The sequence below is a fragment of the Panulirus ornatus genome, chromosome 46 (genome assembly GCF_036320965.1).
Source record: "Panulirus ornatus isolate Po-2019 chromosome 46, ASM3632096v1, whole genome shotgun sequence".
Taxonomy (NCBI): domain Eukaryota; kingdom Metazoa; phylum Arthropoda; class Malacostraca; order Decapoda; family Palinuridae; genus Panulirus; species Panulirus ornatus.
Genome location: NC_092269.1, coordinates 4,852,259 through 4,869,764, shown reverse-complemented (window position 1 = coordinate 4,869,764; position 17,506 = coordinate 4,852,259). Strand labels below are relative to the sequence as shown.

General features: G+C 40.5%; 1 long non-coding RNA gene across 1 annotated transcript in view; it reads left to right on the top strand.

The window, feature by feature from the left end:
• Window positions 1–17,506, top strand: part of LOC139763094 (uncharacterized) — a 61,585-nt gene that overhangs the window by 43,509 nt on the left and 570 nt on the right. The gene's annotated exons all lie outside the window — the stretch shown is intronic.

Sequence of the window (17,506 nt, the reverse complement as noted above, 5' to 3'; positions counted from 1 at the left end):
ATCCTTGTAAGCTACACTCACTTTAATTCCAAACGTTATTATTTTAATTAGCGTGAGTAAGGTATCCATGTTATCGACCAATCCCCTAAGGGTGGATGAACAGCTGGATTGACTGTGGACCGACTGCCGCAACCAGGTTTCGAACCTATTCGCTCACGGACAGGAACGCTAATCGCTATACCACGGGAGTCCACGAATGTTGGTCATTCATATCAGTATGCCAGTGTAAGGGGGACAACCTGATAACGATAATGTCGGTCGGTTCTTTTACTTCCTTCCGCTGGAAAGGAACTAAAAAGGCACAGAGAGGGAAGCTATGGATTCGGAACGTAAACATTAGGTAATTCTGGAGATGAGCAGTTTAGCGACGGGAGGGTAAATATGTATGTAACAGCTGTGTGGGATATCGGGACAGGTTACAGATGTCGGGACAGGTTACAGATGTGTAGCAGTGCATCACCGCTTCATAGAGAGGAGGAGCAGCTAGTGTTTGTGTATCTTGGGAGGACTTGTAGACTCTGACTGTAGCCAGCAGTGTTGTGGTGTGGTGGACGCTTGACAGCCGTCTGCGCTGCAGGAATGGGGTAAGGTACCCGTGTCGTAGACTTCATTGGCAGTTAGCGCTGTTGTAGTGGGTAATGATGGTTATTTGTGTGTCGTAGAAGTAGATGGTATTAGAGTATTGGCTTCTACTCATGAACCGAGAGTTGTGCCCGGCCTCTTTGTTCACAATAGGTTCTAACAAGTTGCTGTTACTACTAACGTGTCTTGTAAAAGCTGCTGTTACTATTACTACTACTACCACGTGTCTTGTAGCGCGTGTTGACACACCAAACGTGTGTAGGTGTAATGGCCTACATGTACCTACTTCGTTGTAGCGGGTGTATAAATACGAGCGAGTCAGGAATGATTCACCGCCTAAGTTTATTTGAGTTTAGAGAAAAAAGAAACAAAAAAAAAAATCGTCAGTCGAGTGACGGTTAAAATAATAAATAGAGGGAGAGGGAGAGCATTAATGTTAATGTTGGGAGAGGATTTAGGGGTGTGAGAGAGGGGCATAGGAAATGGGGGGAAGGGGAAGAGTGTTAGAGTAAATGCGGGAAAAAAATCACTTCTGATAACGGCCAGAAAATCAAGTCCCTTTATTTAGCGTATTGGCAACCCCCTCCCGACGAAAACGACTGCCCCCCTTGAAAGGCTCCCCCTCCAGTTGGGTGGCTGGTACGACCTGTGGTGGTTGTTCAGCCGGTCGTTTGGCCTCTGGTCAATCACCCGATGCACTTAGTCTCCAATTGGTTGGCTAGGGCACTCCTCCTCCCCCCCTGCAATTGCCCAGTCGGTATACTCCCGTCTCTGATTGGTCGAACGGGCAAACGCGGCCTGTGATTAGCTAGCTATTCTGTGACTGGTACTACGACAGTATGTTTACACTGAGTGCCGGGCCAGCTGTTGCACTCAGCCTGCGAAAGCTCAGGTTACATTTGGCTTTCCATAGTGGGATGTTTTAATGTCTGTGATTGGTCAGCATATTCACCTAACCCGCGATTGGTCAGGTTAGGCATGTATACGTCCTGTGATTGGTTCATTTTCAGTCAACTGGTAAATGAGGCTTTCAAGCTCATACATGCGGTGTTTGATTAATAAGTCTGATTGATCAAGTGGATTAGGAGGCCTTTGATTAATAACCTCGTACAAAAAGGTCTGTGATATAAGTGGCAGATCATCTCGAATATGAAAATGGGGCCTTTGATTAATCAGCTGGCATATGAAGCTTGTGATTGATCATTTAGTACATGAGACTTATGACTGATCAGCTAGCACATGGGGTTCTTTGATTAATCAGCCGGTGATTGACGCCAGTGATTGATCATATAGTACAAGAGGCCTTTGATTAATCAGGTGGTGCTGAACGTGAAGTCTTTGACTAATCTGCTGGTGGTCTATGATTGATCAACTGATGCATGAAGCATCGAGTAACCAGCTGTAACAACCAGTCACATCTTGGCCCTTAATAGGGTCACGCTGTTCGCTGAACATCTGACTAATCAATGAGAACGGTTCTTAATGGATGAACTAGTTCTCTTGAACAGTATTTAATCTCCACGTGCATTTAGCCTGCAGCTGATTAATTCATTATCGTAAGTGAAATCACAACACTGTCGAGGTTAAGAGACGTACATGTTCTGTTTGATCTCATGTTATTTAAGGGCAAGTAGTAAGGAGAGGGAGACATTGAGGTATAATGAAACTGAATGAAATTATGGTTCTCTAAGCTCTATAGTGGTGAGCACGGCAAATAATTCAGTTCGTTAGATATATTTTTTTTTCAGTAATGTTGATCAGATATTTCCCTGCTCATTGCTTCCAGTGGTTCCAGTTACAGTGGTAGCTCCACTAGCCCTCTTAGTATGAAGAGTGGTAGGTACGTAGGGGAGTGAAGTGTAACTTTGATTTGTAGAGGGTAGAAGAAGGTAGTATTTCCCGTGTCGATAAGTCTAAAAGTTTTGATGGAAGATGTTCGGCGTAAGGGATTAGAATGGAAGGCAATGGCTGTGGAGATAAGCATCGCGGCTGTGCATTGCAAAGTAAACAAGCAGGTCGATAATGTCGGAGTCTCTCTCTCTCTCTCTCTCTCTCTCTCTCTCTCTCTCTCTCTCTCTCTCTCTCTCTCTCTCTCTTCTCTCTCTCTCTCTCTCTCTCCATTGTTCCACCCAACCATTCCCCTATGCCGAATGCAAATAACATATGTTCTTTAGGGGAATTTCGTGTTTACTTTGAACTCGCCAAACCCACGACCAGTGCTGTACTCTCATTTAAAGTAGTAGTTGCTTGCCCATCTACTTTGTTCACTCGCTGTAAATACACTATGTGTACACTAGAAATAAAGGCGGGTTCCTTATCAGGTTGATAATGCTTGTAGATGCTGAATGTGTACTCTGATAAGTGTGCTGAGATGACAGTCGCTAATGCGAAGAGCAGACAGATCCCTTGTACACGTGTGCTACACATTCAAGTGTGCTCCTTGTTTACAAGGAAGAGAACGAAAGGGGGGAAAAGGGAAAGAGAAAAAAAGGGGAAGGAGATTAAGATGAGAGAATGGGAAGGTTCAGAAAATGGGAAGAGAAATGGGGAGGAAGAAGAGAAAGATGATGTGGAAGAGGAGAGGAAAGAGTGGAACATGAGGATGAAAGAGAGAGGAGAGAGTAAAAGGACGGCGGAAGAAATGGAACCAAGAATGAAGATGAAAGAAAGAGAGAGAGAGAGAGAGAGAGAGAGAGAGAAAGGAGAGGAGAGCGGGAGAGGGACCCTATTATTTAAGTGGCCTGAGCTGTGATTCTTCTTCAAGGATGAACAAGGAAGGCATCCTGCGGTGACCCGACAGGAACGGGAGTTTACCACTGTATTCCACCACTGCCTATGGCCAAAGTCTCAAGCCGATCACGTACTTCCTAGATTCAGAAACCAGACACGACCCAGCACTACTGGTGATAGACGACCTTCACACCCTATCTTTTTTCTTCTTCTTTTTAAGACGGGAGCCGAAGATTTTCGTCTATACACCTGTTGTGGATGGAGATGACAGCTGAGGGAATGAATATGAGCGATGAGGCCTTATCTTCTGCTGTTCCTAGCGCTGCCTTGCCAACGCAGGAAACGACGAACAATGACAAATGAAAATAAAAGGATTGCTAGCGTGGTGGTTGACATAACGCATCAGTATACTGTCAAGAAATGACCTCCCGTCCCTCTCCTTTTTCCATACGATTGAACCCCTCGACACGAAACTAGTGACTCGAACCCCATTGGGAGATGGTTTCTTTTGACATTCGATCCTTTGTTTACCTAACTCCCAGTAGGATCGAGTATCAAGCCTATGCCAGATATGGTTTCAACCCTGCGGGGTGGAGAACACGCCATGATGAACATATGAGGGTAGAAACCCACGCACCCTCTCTCGTGGGGCATTTCTGTTGACTGCTGGAAAGGAAGGAAGAAACCTGTCGACTATTACAGTGGTTCGGTTCCAAAATGAATATATATATACATGTAGGAAAACGTATCGAGTCTGGAAATTGAAAATGGAAGCAAGGACACGTGCGTAGAGAAGAAACATATCGGTGCGAGCAGAGAGAGAGAGAGAGAGCGAGGCACAGTATAACGTGGATGAAAAAAATTGAAACGAAAGAACATTTTGAAATGGAGTGAGTTCGTTGCCCATCTGGCATCGCCGCAACACATGCGTGGGGGGAATACATTGAAGTGTTAGAAAGCAGAGAATAAAAGACACTCGGAGAAGCGGGGATGGATATTTCCAAGTTATCAACGGAATATACGACTTCCCCAGAGAATGTGAATATCGTAGCAGTATAGGAATGTCAGAATATTGGGAGCTGGTACCTGCATGCTACTGGCTATAATATATGGAGTCCTTGTTACACATATTACAAGTCATGTGCTTATCTAACTCAGGTTTAAAACTCGTTCACTTTCTTCTAGCTGGTTATCACCTCATTGGTCGACTTGTTCCACTCGTCCATTAATCAGTTTCCAGGCCATGCTCTCACATACCATCATGAACGTGGTGAGCTTCCAGGCCATGCTCTCACATACCATCATGGACGTGGTGAGCTTCCAGGCCATGCTCTCACATACATAGACGTGTGATTCCAGCCATGCTCTCAATGACCAGAGACGTGGTGAGCTTCCAGGCCATGCTCACTCACACATTACCATCCTCACATCTCAGAACGTGGTGAGCTCTCCAGATCCATAGCTCTCAGCATCCATACCATCATGAACGTGGTGAGCTTCCAGGCCATGCTCTCACATACCATCATGAACGTGGTGAGCTGAGCTGTTCACCCAAGTCACGTTAAGCAACCTTTCCTTTTATATCTCAGTGGAACATCGATTTTCAATTTATCACCCAGTGTCGTCCAGACTCGTACGAGACCAATCTGTTCTTGGTGACTCTTCTCGCTTTGAATGTGTTAAAATTTGCTTCTATTTAAGGACATATTTTAGATTTATCCCGAATAGATATTATTTCCCTGAGCAACAATATGAAGCGGTGCCTTACACCACGGGGTAGAAAATACATCAACTTTACCTCGCTCGTCAAATGGCTTCCATTATCCCCGTGGTGCATTTTTCCCCTCCCCGCCTGAACATGATAAACCACCCTGGATGGTGGCACCTCGGGTGCAAGTGTGAGGTTCAGGAGAGAACAATGAGTGAACCACGTCTGTCACACACAAGTCACACGTGTAAACCGCATGTCCTGGAGTCGTGCGCAAGTCAATGAGGCATTCTGTCCCACTGCCGATTACCACATCTGTCCTTCCTCTATGTTCGTCATATTACTAGTCAAAAATAAGTGATTAAATGTAATTATACAATTTTCTACATAAACACACGCACCTATTTTTAAGGTGTAACAGAACACCAAACGTATCGTTAATTAAAGCACAGAAGCCAACAGTCGTTCATACTGTGATTAGAATGCGTATCACGTATAGTACTGAATTATTTTGAAGTTGAGGAAAGAAATATATATATCTTTACCTGCATAAAGATTTGCTTTGTGCTGGCATTTCTTCGGAAGCAATTACGCTTGTGTTGGTTCTCGTAAGAAAAGGTCTTGGAAATCTCTGTCAATACAACTTTCTGTTCGAAGGTCTGATCATCTGTGTCAAGCACAACTTTCTATGTCCTCTCGTAGATTTAGAATTTAGAATAACGTTGAGGTATGTCCCAAATCGTTCGTTGTGCTCCAACAGCCCGTTTCATAATTAAGGGTGGAGATCAACGCTCGTTACGTTCAACGGAGTGTCTCCCTCTGTTCATCACCCAGGCTTGGTTCCTTGAACATCCGAGATCAAGGGCCTTCAACGCCTCACATGTGTGCAGGACTTCCCTCCCGTCTTTACGGTGGACTGTTCAGCAACTAGGGAAACCCATTGAAGGAGATTTAGTCTATGTGGCGAGAAGAGAAGGAAGGAAAGGAGGGAGGGAGGGGGTGTTTTCACTACGTACCGGGAGTTCCACGAAAATTCCATTTAAATTTCCACGCGGGTTTTTTTAACGTTCTCCAGTTGAGTAATCGTTCTCTCTGTATACAGACCCATTTCTTAGTAATATTTCGCGTATGAATTATGAAATTTCGTAACCGATTTCTGTAATACTTTAAAAATTTTCCATGCGAGTAATTATTGTAACATCATTGATTAAAGGTAGACGTAGGTAAAGTTGAACCACGTGCATATATTAGGATAAAAAAAATCAAAGCAGATCATATAGTTCTAAGATATTTCAGAATCAGGTAGGGAGAGAAACTGGAACTTGACAAAATTCGTTTTTTTTTTTTTTTTTGTCGAAGGTTTTAGTGATGGTCAGAATCATTAGTTCGCTTTAGCCCAACACCTTAACAAGTTTAACAATTTTCTCGTACCAGAGTCTCACAGCTTGATCAGCCAGTCCAGCAATTTACTTTGCTTACCACACTCTCGTGTCTTTCACTCTGTCGGTCACTCACGGGATAAAATTATTTTACCTTATCACCTACTTATGATCATTTGGCGGCCAAAATATATATTTTTTTCTTTTTCCTGGTATACTAAGGCCATGTCATGATGGTCATACACGGGGTACACTTCAATTTGTGCTAAAGCCAAATTATTTATCATTGTCTTCCCCCCTTCTCATCATCCTACACCCAAAGAGCATTTTACCTTGGTAAACTTATCAGAAGGCATTTAACCTTAATAGCCAGTCACATGTTAGCTTTTACTCTGTTGGCCATTAAGAAAGGATTTTATCTTAGCCATTTAGAGAGAGAGAGAGAGAGAGAGAGAGAGAGAGAGAGAGAGAGAGAGAGAGAGAGAGAGAGAGAGAGAGCATTTCCTTCTCAGCTACTTAAGCCTAACTGACACATTTTAGGCGGCCACTCAAGGCAACATTTGCCAGTAGAACTTAACGTTTAGGCAAGTAAAGACGAGAGGAAAATCTCCTCTTTACTGGATGTTACAGAAGCACAAACGTTTTCAAGACAGTATCTCAGCACTTAGTTTTAACGGAATGGATCTTCAGGGTACATACGGCACAATTCGTATCCATGTATCCATTGCTTTAATCCACGAGTACACATTTCTCTCTCGGTACATACTGGCATTTCCCCCTGCTTTTCATGCAAGCACATGTAACCCATGCTCTATAAGAGCGAAAGATGGGGGTAAGAGAACTGGTTTCAGTGGCAAGCACATATAACCCATGCTTTATAAGAGCGAAAGATGGGGGTAAGAGAACTGGTTTCAGTGGCAAGATCTTGATGTCTCGTCATAGGTCATTAGACTTTAATACGAAAGATCAGTTTTTTAAGTGAGATGCTTCATTAATCAGCGAAGGTAATCAGTAGGTTCAAGATTACTCAGCTCAGTGTCGGAAATTATGTAATCAACAAGTTGCACGCCCAAAGAAAACGATCTCTGGGAAAAAAAAAATTGTTAGTTTTGTAAACTGAACCTGGTCTGTCACAAGCAAAGATACCACTTCGAGAAAATTGTTGGAACTATAAAGTAGAAATTATTATAACCAAATCATCACCTTACCGTTAGTTTTATCAGACTGTTCGACCTTGAAGAGAAGGGGAAAAAAAAAAAGATAATGGTTCTACCTGCAACACAACGCAATTGCTCTTAAGAGAAGCGGAAATATAATATGATTTATTCAGAAGTTCCTGCTTGGGCAGACAAGCAATTAATTTTTTTTCTCTCTTTCCCCACCGGCCTGTAAGCGCGGCCAAGCTTCCCCAACAGGATTTTCATGTCTTTTTGAATTTCAGCGCTCACCTAATTTGGGGTCCTTGTTTTGGGGCAGTATTCAGCCTTATGGTGGAACTCCTAAGGTTGTGGAAAAGCCAACATCAAACACATCTCTCTCACTTTGTCGTGAACAGCATCAGAACCTTCAACGAATAATAATACTGGTGGCTAATGGAAGCCTAGTGAGTTTCAAGAGCATCGGAACCTTCAACGAATAATAATACTGGTGGCTAATGGAAGCCTAGTGAGTTTCAAGAGCATCGGAACCTTCAACGAATAATAACACTGATGGATAATGGAAGCCTAGTGAGTTTCAAGAGCATCGGAACCTTCAACGAATAATAACACTGATGGATAATGGAAGCCTAGTGAGTTTCAAGAGCATCGGAACCTTCAACGAATAATAATACTGATGGATAATGGAAGCCTAGTGAGTTTCAAGAGCATCGGAACCTTCAACGAATAATAATACTGGTGGCTAATGGAAGCCTAGTGAGTTTCAAGAGCATCGGAACCTTCAACGAATGATAATACTGGTGGCTAATGGAAGCCTAGTGAGTTTCAAGAGCATCGGAACCTTCAACGAATAATAATACTGGTGGATAATGGAAGCCTAGTGAGTTTCAAGAGCATCAGAACCTTCAACGAATAATAATACTGATGGATAATTGAAGCCTAGTGAGTTTCAAGAGCATCGAAACCTTCAACGAATAATAACACTGATGGATAATTGAAGCCTAGTGAGTTTCAAGAGCATCAGAACCTTCAACGAATAATAATACTGGTGGATAATGGAAGCCTAGTGAGTTTCAAGAGCATCGGAACCTACAACGAATAATAACACTGATGGATAATTGAAGCCTAGTGAGTTTCAAGAGCATCAGAACCTTCAACGAATAATAATACTGATGGATAATTGAAGCCTAGTGAGTTTCAAGAGCATCGAAACCTTCAACGAATAATAACACTGATGGATAATTGAAGCCTAGTGAGTTTCAAGAGCATCGGAACCTTTAACGAATAATGCTACTGGTGGATAATTGAAGCCTAGTGAGTTTCAAGAGTATCGGAACCTTCAACGAATGATAATACTGGTGGATAATTGAAGCCTAGTGAGTTTCAAGAGCATCGGAACCTTCAACGAATGATAATACTGGTGGATAATTGAAGCCTAGTGAGTTTCAAGAGCATCGGAACCTTTAACGAATAATGCTACTGGTGGATAATTGAAGCCTTGTGAGTTTCAAGAGCATCGGAACCTTCAACGAATGATAATACTGGTGGATAATTGAAGCCTAGTGAGTTTCAAGAGCATCGGAACCTTCAACGAATAATGATACTGGTGGATAATGGAAGCCTAGTGAGTTTAATTTTGCCTTCAACAACATCGGAACCTATGATGATAATGGATAATGGAAGCCTAGTGGATTGAGATGTACAGAAAATGGGGTTGGTTAGACAGTGAATGTCATTGTTCAATTACTTATTTGTATGAATCTGTTTGTCCTGTACAGGGTGGGAGTTTTACACTTGTGGAGCCCCGTATCATTCTCCTGTATGATACCTCTTTGTTTATGTTGGCTGCATTAACTTTGTCTTTAGTCAGTCTGTTCCATTCATCCACCACACTCTTATGCTATGATATAACTTGACATTTTTTAACAAGTTTTCTGTTATGTTATTTCCGTGGTTGACATTTTTTTTTACAAGTTTCCTGTTCATGTTATTTACGTGGTTGTTCTGTCTTTCAAAGGAACTGTTCACTGTCCACGTCATCATTTGTGATCAGGTCACTTGTCTGTGTTTTATGGAAGAATTCTCTGATCATTTACTGGTCTGTATGATACTAATCCATGCAGTGCAGTCATGAATGAATACACCGCGCAAAATCATTATGTAGAAACATTAAGGGGGACGTGGTTTCGTTCCCAAACCAGTGGTACAGGGAACAGAAGGGAAGGTGAACAATTTCTCTGATGGGAATAGTGGAAAGGGATGAGTCTGCCGATGATGGAAGGGGCTGCTATATAGGAAAGGGCTTTTGAAACCCTGTGATGAATATTGGCTATATATTACAGACGTACTCGGGCATAGATTAATACACTGTTTCTGTGGTGTAGTGAAAGCGAAAAATAGAAAACGCTTCGTGGACTGGTTGTATTTCAGGTGAAGAAATATATAACTTAAACCACCGTCTACATGCGTTTCAAAAATATCAAGTAAATGATAAGAAAACAAAGTGTAGGAGAAATAAGCTTAAGGAATCAGCAATAAATACTTAGGCATGAATATACAATCTGCAAGAAGCTTTAAGGTATGGGAAGAAAACAAGGCAATGAAATAATGGAATGAAATAATATCACATGCTTACGTTAGTGGAAAGAAAACGACTTCACCACACAGCGGTACCTCGGAGACGGGTTCAAGTCAGTGGGGAAGGTCCCTGGAGCCTGGACTTCATATTTCTCGAGGTTTTCCGGGTACCTGGCAACGGCTCTAAGAGGTTGGCTTCATAATCCTGGCCTTTTACCACACGACCGAGATTTCGCTCTATCCTACAGCCATCTGGGAGCAACGAAAATATATAATATATATATATGTGTGTGTGTGTGTGTGTGTGTATGACTAGCGACAAGTTATTTAGGCTGGCACGTTTCACAGACGTATTGATATCATTTCAGCTTCCCTGATATAAATATAATGGTTCATACAGCTGGACACGTTTGAAAAACCAACCCAGGCTCAACCAGTTCCCCACAGCTGCCAACCGAACTGAGATAACCAATACACGAAAATCTTTTTGGGTACAAGACCAGGATTGACTGACGAAGATAAGCTTTCCTAACCAACCTAGGCATTTCTTTATCAGACCAGACCTTGACCAAGCCAAGCTTCCCTTCTACGTGCCACCCGCACACCCTCTCCCCAGCTAAACTTCCCATTCAAATAAGCTCTCCACGCAAGTTAAGCTTCCCACGGACGCCTGGCTCCACCACTCATATTAAGGTCATTACCAACCCTAGGACAGCCACCCATACTAAGCTTCCCGCTGGCACCAGGCTCCACACCCAAAGCTTAGCTTCCTACCCGACACCAGTCTCCTTACCATACTAAACTCCCAACCAAAGCTACGCTCCCCACCGGTCAGGCTAACCAACCAAGCAAACTTCTTCCTCTTTCCTCCCCATTCGCTAATAAACACACACCAATAACACAGGTGGGAACAAATGGAACAGAATCCCTTAGCTATCTGCCTTATTGTTGAGCATGCTAATAACTTGGAAGTGAAATGTATTGATACCGTGGATACGCTGTGTATGTATTACCCAGTTTATTTGTGGATAATGGATGGTGGGGGGGGGGGGGTTTACGAAGAATGTACCTCTTGTTACTTGAAAAGTGAGAGAAAAAGAAGTCCCTTGCACACCACAATCGGAAATGTCTGCCGTCAGCATTCACAGTTTAATCAGTTTATTCCAATCATCTATTACTGATCCCACAAAAAAAATCTTTGATGCATTCTTTTTTTTTTTTTTTTTTTTTACCATTTCTCGCATATTTTCATATGGCTACAGATTGTTAAATTTTTTTGCACCTCTCAAAGAACTGTTCACTGTTGCCATCATCAAACTGATTTAAAGATGAACCATATATATATATAAAAGCACCGTATCTCGCATATAGAGCAGAGACTATCCCGGGTATAAAAGTAGCATCCCAAGTGTACTTTAAGGTAAAGTATCCCGCAGTTAAAAGCAGAGTATCACACATATGAACCGGAATCACCCTTACATCTAGGAAACAGGCCCACACATAACACCCGGACTGTCTTGCATATAAGCGAAGCAACTTACGTCAATCAACATTGAAGCGCATGATCCATCAAACTACCCACTTACTATAACAGGCTACACTTGTAGCACGGATGTAAAAAAGACTTCATCATATCAAAATTGAAGTTAAAGTGAAACGTTTTTGATTACTTTTACCTTACTTCCCTTGACAACATTGCATCTGAAATAACTTGGTTAATTGTCAGTTGGTCAGTTGTTATGAAGTGATGTCATTCCCTTTATTTGAATGATTTATATACCCTAACAACCCTACAATGGATAACGTGTTTTATCTTGTGAAAATGTTTCGTGAGTGATTGTCACACACACACACACACACACACACACACACACACACACATCAATTAACTCATGATTTATCACCGTTGATAACCGTTGAACGCGATGGTACGATCCTTGAACACAGCCTATGGGCATGACGCTACAACCCTCCGGAGTAATGGGGGTGACATTTGACCTGACCCTTAAAGGTCACTTCAAAGGTCAAACCATCGTACTATAAAGAATAGTATCGTTATATTCAAAGCGTTAACGTTAATCGTACGTAAGTAAAGTCATAACATGGCTAATTTTATGCTGGTTTTTTTTTTTTTCAAATTTCCTTGAATTCAACATCTTGAAAGAATAATACATCGCACGACTGTTGACGAGTATACATAAAGAATGTATAAGTATACATAAACTACATCATTCCCCGGGGGCTCTTATATTACATCCGGTATGTAACGTAATAATCCAGTGGAGGTTTTATTTGCTATCAAGTTTCATCTGTAACGAGATTGAATCTCCGGGAAGGCAGTTTTGTTTTGATAGCTTTACAGGATACAAGATTAAAATGAGATTGATAAGTTAGGTTAGATTACGTAAATGGTTATGTTACGTAAGGTTAAGAACACTAAACTGATGGGTCATATATCGCAACATCATATTAGTTTCAGTTAGGTTACGTACGTTTTAAAAGTACATAGTTATTTGAGACTTCAGAGATGAAGTTACCATATGTTATATCCGTGAAGTTAAGCTTACATAGACGAACTTCGTTATGATAAGTTTTTACGTTACTTTACGATAGAACCAAACATGGATACAACGTTACGTTAGGGTTAGAACCAGTTTATGGATGTGTTATTCACCATATATGTTAGGTTAGGTTATACACAATGGTTAATTACGTTAAGTACCGAACTGCGGTAGGTTATACACAACGGTTAATTACGTTAACGTACGTTAAGTGCCGAACTGCGGTTTAAAAAGAAAAAAACCTGGGTTATTTCCGTCATTTATTGCTCACTAAGTACCTATTTTTGGTCAGTTTACTATGATAGGGGTAGAAACAGTTTATTATATGGCTCCGTATATTGATGATTCTCTTCACACTTCATCATCCTATATAGTCCAAAATCAAAACCACTCAGCCACACATCTCATCGCCTTCAACAACTAAGCGTTATATTATTGTATCTGCTAATCGTCTTCAGTCGTGGTGAAGTTCACACACATACGGGTCAAAATTTATCTTAAAATAAATAGAATAAACTTCGAATATCATAGCATATACGGTTACAAAGATGTGGAGCGAATCAGCGGTGTTTGCATAGCGCAATGACGGTAATATTGACTAGGATCAGTTGCCTAAAGCTGTTGTTCTTGTTGTTGTTGTTGTTGTTGTGAACTCAAAGGTGGGAATAGTTGTCGCAAAGGACAAATTTAGGAAGTCGGAGAAAAGAGTGCACGTAAGAGGACAATAAGATAAAAATACAGGGAAAGAAGAAAGCATATATCTCCATTATACCTCTTTGTGAGAATCAAGCTGTGTATTTATCTACGTCAGAGAAAACGATATTTTAGACATATATCCTCGTCTAGGTTTCCTTGATATATTGTTGACAATAAACATGTTTGGATATCGCTCATTTTTTTTATCTTGCGTTTGGAAATACAGTCTTTATGAGATCCTGGAATATTGAAAGTACGAGACTCTTAAAAGCAAAACTCTTTGTGCGCAAAAAACATTTGCCAGAGAATGTGTGAATGTGTTGTTAAGAGTGTGTGTTGACGGTTGTGCACGTCTGTCTGTCTGTCTGTCTTACATTCATTCTATTTCGAAAATATATTGTCTAAACAACACGTACCATCCAGCTTTCCTTACCTTAGATAATGTTGGGTAATTGCATATTAGCTACTTCTACTGTGGTTTCAAAAATAATGTAATAAAAAGATGGCATTTTTTTTATATATAAGATATACAAACATTAGATACCTCACTTGAAAAGTAAATACGAGTAATAAACATATCATCGTCTCCACTCTTCCACTTTGATCGTTGCTAAATACAGTTAATACTCACCTCCTTACAGTCGCTACCTCCACAGGTACACCACGTCACTACGTACACGAAGTAAGAAGAACCAAGCGCGATGATCAAGTGTAGTATGAAAGGAGTAAAAGAAATCGTCGCCCTCGACTCTCCGACCCACTGCGCAGCTCCTCGACGGTTTGCCTCCAAGTGAATGAGAACGTTCGAGATGTTCCCGCCCAAATTTTGAAATGTCGACGTAAATGACATTTCTAAAACTGAAATTACGTGTAAGGATGTTGATATTGTTTTTATTTTCGTGTTTTATTTAATTAATGATGCAAAAATTCATACAGACTTCAGCAATTTGCTTAATTTCATCGTAGGTGCTACCTTGCGTCCGTTTCAGATGATGCGAGCCAGGCGGTATCTGACGATTTCCCGCCGAAATCGTTTAGGCAGCCATATGTATTATCTATTACATGTCTATATATATATATTATATAATATATATATATATATATATATATATATATATATATATATATATATATATATATATATATATATATATATATATATATGTATAAGATTTCACCTATACATTTATTCCATGTATCTTGTACGAATACAGTTAACGCCTTAATAAGGTCCTAAGGTATTTTTATATATATATATATATATATATATATATATATATATATATATATATATATATATATATATATGTTGTGTGTGTGTGTGTGTGTGTGTGTTCTAGAATGTGGAAAAACAAAAGAGAGCGTTTTGTGCATAAGGTCTAGTCAAACCCATAAAGAAATGTCACAGCAACACCTTATTGTTCATAACAAAATATGAATGACTATGCCATGTGGCTTTTATGAAATTAACCACTAACTGTGGATGGAATTTGTCCACTGAGGTCAGATAAAGACCCCCGTAATCCCTCTGTGTCACTGATCACAGGATGAGTCCATATGGTGTGGCACAGTGAAGTGAATTCCATCACGATTCGAACCTGTGTGCTCAACCTTGGCCGACCTGCGAATGCGCACCACGGTCAGAAAACCTAACCAATACACCAGGGATATTACTGTATGTTGATGTTGCATAAGGGAATGTACCTTAACATCTTAGACTGTTTAAGCCTTACGCCTTGATGCAGTTCTAAGTACGGACCAAAGTGAATATTTTTGGCTCCTCACCTCTTTACCTCCCAACATGCGATGCAGAAGAAGTGAATTTTCACTTGCCAATAGACTGACTATGACCCAGTCAAAGCTCACAATGCTTTACATGTTGTAATTAAATCATCAACGTTAAGCTAATTACCTTTACGCTGTGCTTAACGTCATTGCCAATTGGGGGGGGGGGGGTAATTAATGCAATATGTAAATGCTTATGAGGAATCTACAGATTATTTTCCAGTGAAAGAGTAAATGTCTGATATACTGATATAAACTTTGATAAAAGTTTACTGAGTGTTGATTACGAAAGACTGTATATATGTGTGTGTGTGTGTGTGTGCTGTTAATTCAGCTGTTGAACCGGATACAATTTGGTCACATTACGTGGTCAAGAAGGCTTGGACACATGAAATTAAACCTTCAAAAGAGTGTAATGATTTAATCTCGGAATCCACTAGGCACGTTGCGTATCTCGTAACTTATACTTGACAAGAACGTGGCCATTTCATCGACCGACTCTTAGGGGTGGATGAACAGCTGGATTGACTGTGGGCCGGCTGCCGCAACCAGGGTTAGACATACGCGCTCGACCCTGGATGTGTCACGGTCTTAAACGCTGAGCGATACACCACCGGGAGTCCCCCAGCACTGTATCTCAAACCCTTCGCCATCATGCTTCACCTCCGTCATTTAACTCTGAAATATTCCCTGTCTGCCATTTACCTTTGGAAATTCGCATTTACATACGAATAACAGACAGATGGTTGAGGCGAGCGAGGTCAGAGTGCTTCAGAATGCGCGTCATGCAACGCTGTGTCATAATGGTAACATGATATGGACAGAACAATAGTTGTATTTATTGTATCACATTTTGTGTTTATAGATATTTACCATTTTTTTGATTTTAGGAACGATATGAAAATATAATTTCCTACCGATTTGAAATAAGGCAGTGTTTTTACATTGTTGTAGAAAAGGCCTTAATTAATCTGGCTATTATTATTAGTTTAATGATATAATTATTAGTAGTAATAATAGTTGTAGTTGCAGTTGTTGTAGTAGTAGTAGTAGCAGTAGAATATCATTATCTATGTCTATCTCTTCAAAATTACTTTGTGTCATCATCATCAATAGACTTAATTAAAATAATCAGTGATATCAACTTCCCAAATCATGGATTATATTATAACAAACTCTACTAATCTTTTTTTTTCTTTTTCGTGAGTTTCAAGGCGTTAAATGAAGGCTTTAATTTCCCTCGCATTTCAAACCTCTTGTCCCTCGCTAATTTTCAACACATTTGGCCTCTTCTGGAACACCTGATTGCGCGAATACCATCGCCCTATATAGCTAACACGCATCAGACAATGATGGGGAACGTCATACAATGAAACTGGGGCTGAATTCAGCTTGTATGACAGCCGACAGCTTAATTTATATACCCGTCAGTTGCTGATACACATCGCTCGCTGTTGCATTCACATTATTGTTAGAGAAATTAAAAGAATATGAACTATGTACATGTGTATATATGTATATGTCTGTGTGTGTATATATATGTGTACATTGAGATGTATAGGTATGTATATTTGCGTGCGTGGACGTGTATGTATATACATGTGTATGGGGGTGGTGTGGGCCATTTCTTTCGTCTATTTCCTTGCGCTACCTCGCAAACGCGGGAGACAGCGACAAAGCAAAATAAATATAAAAATGAAAATACATATTTGTAAACCCGGCTGACGTAATGTCGCCGCTATCACTTCACTTAAGGTCTAAGCACATTAGATAAGTCCATAACGTATTGCATTTGACAGTATAAAGCATGAAGATGAGTTGATTTCTTGTCTTCTGGAACCTTCCTTCACCGCCTTCGTGAACCTTCCCTCATTTCAGTCTACAGCGTATTTCATCTCCTGTATCTTTAGAATGAGGAAATTGAAAAACTCCTCCACTATTATGAACAAGGAAGAGCATGACAGAAAATTAATTACGAGACGAAATGTTGTTGGAAGAGATAAGTGAGCAAAAACGAAGGGAAATGATGGGAAGCGTAGAGAAGAATAACCAAAGTTACTCTCATTTTCGAGAATATTTAAAGTTATTACCTTCATATCTCACTATATTAATGATATTGATAACCACAGTACCGAGTGAATTAACAATAAAATAGTTCACCCAGAAGTGAAAGAAAACGTATTTCAGACTCTTAGAGAAATGTGTCCGAGTTGAGGACAAACTAAGGTATACGAGTTGGTCACTTTGATACCTTTATTCTGTATCTTTATATATGTTTATCATTGACGTCTACAAAAGTGCTGCACTCGATAGTCAAATTGTGTTGTAAGT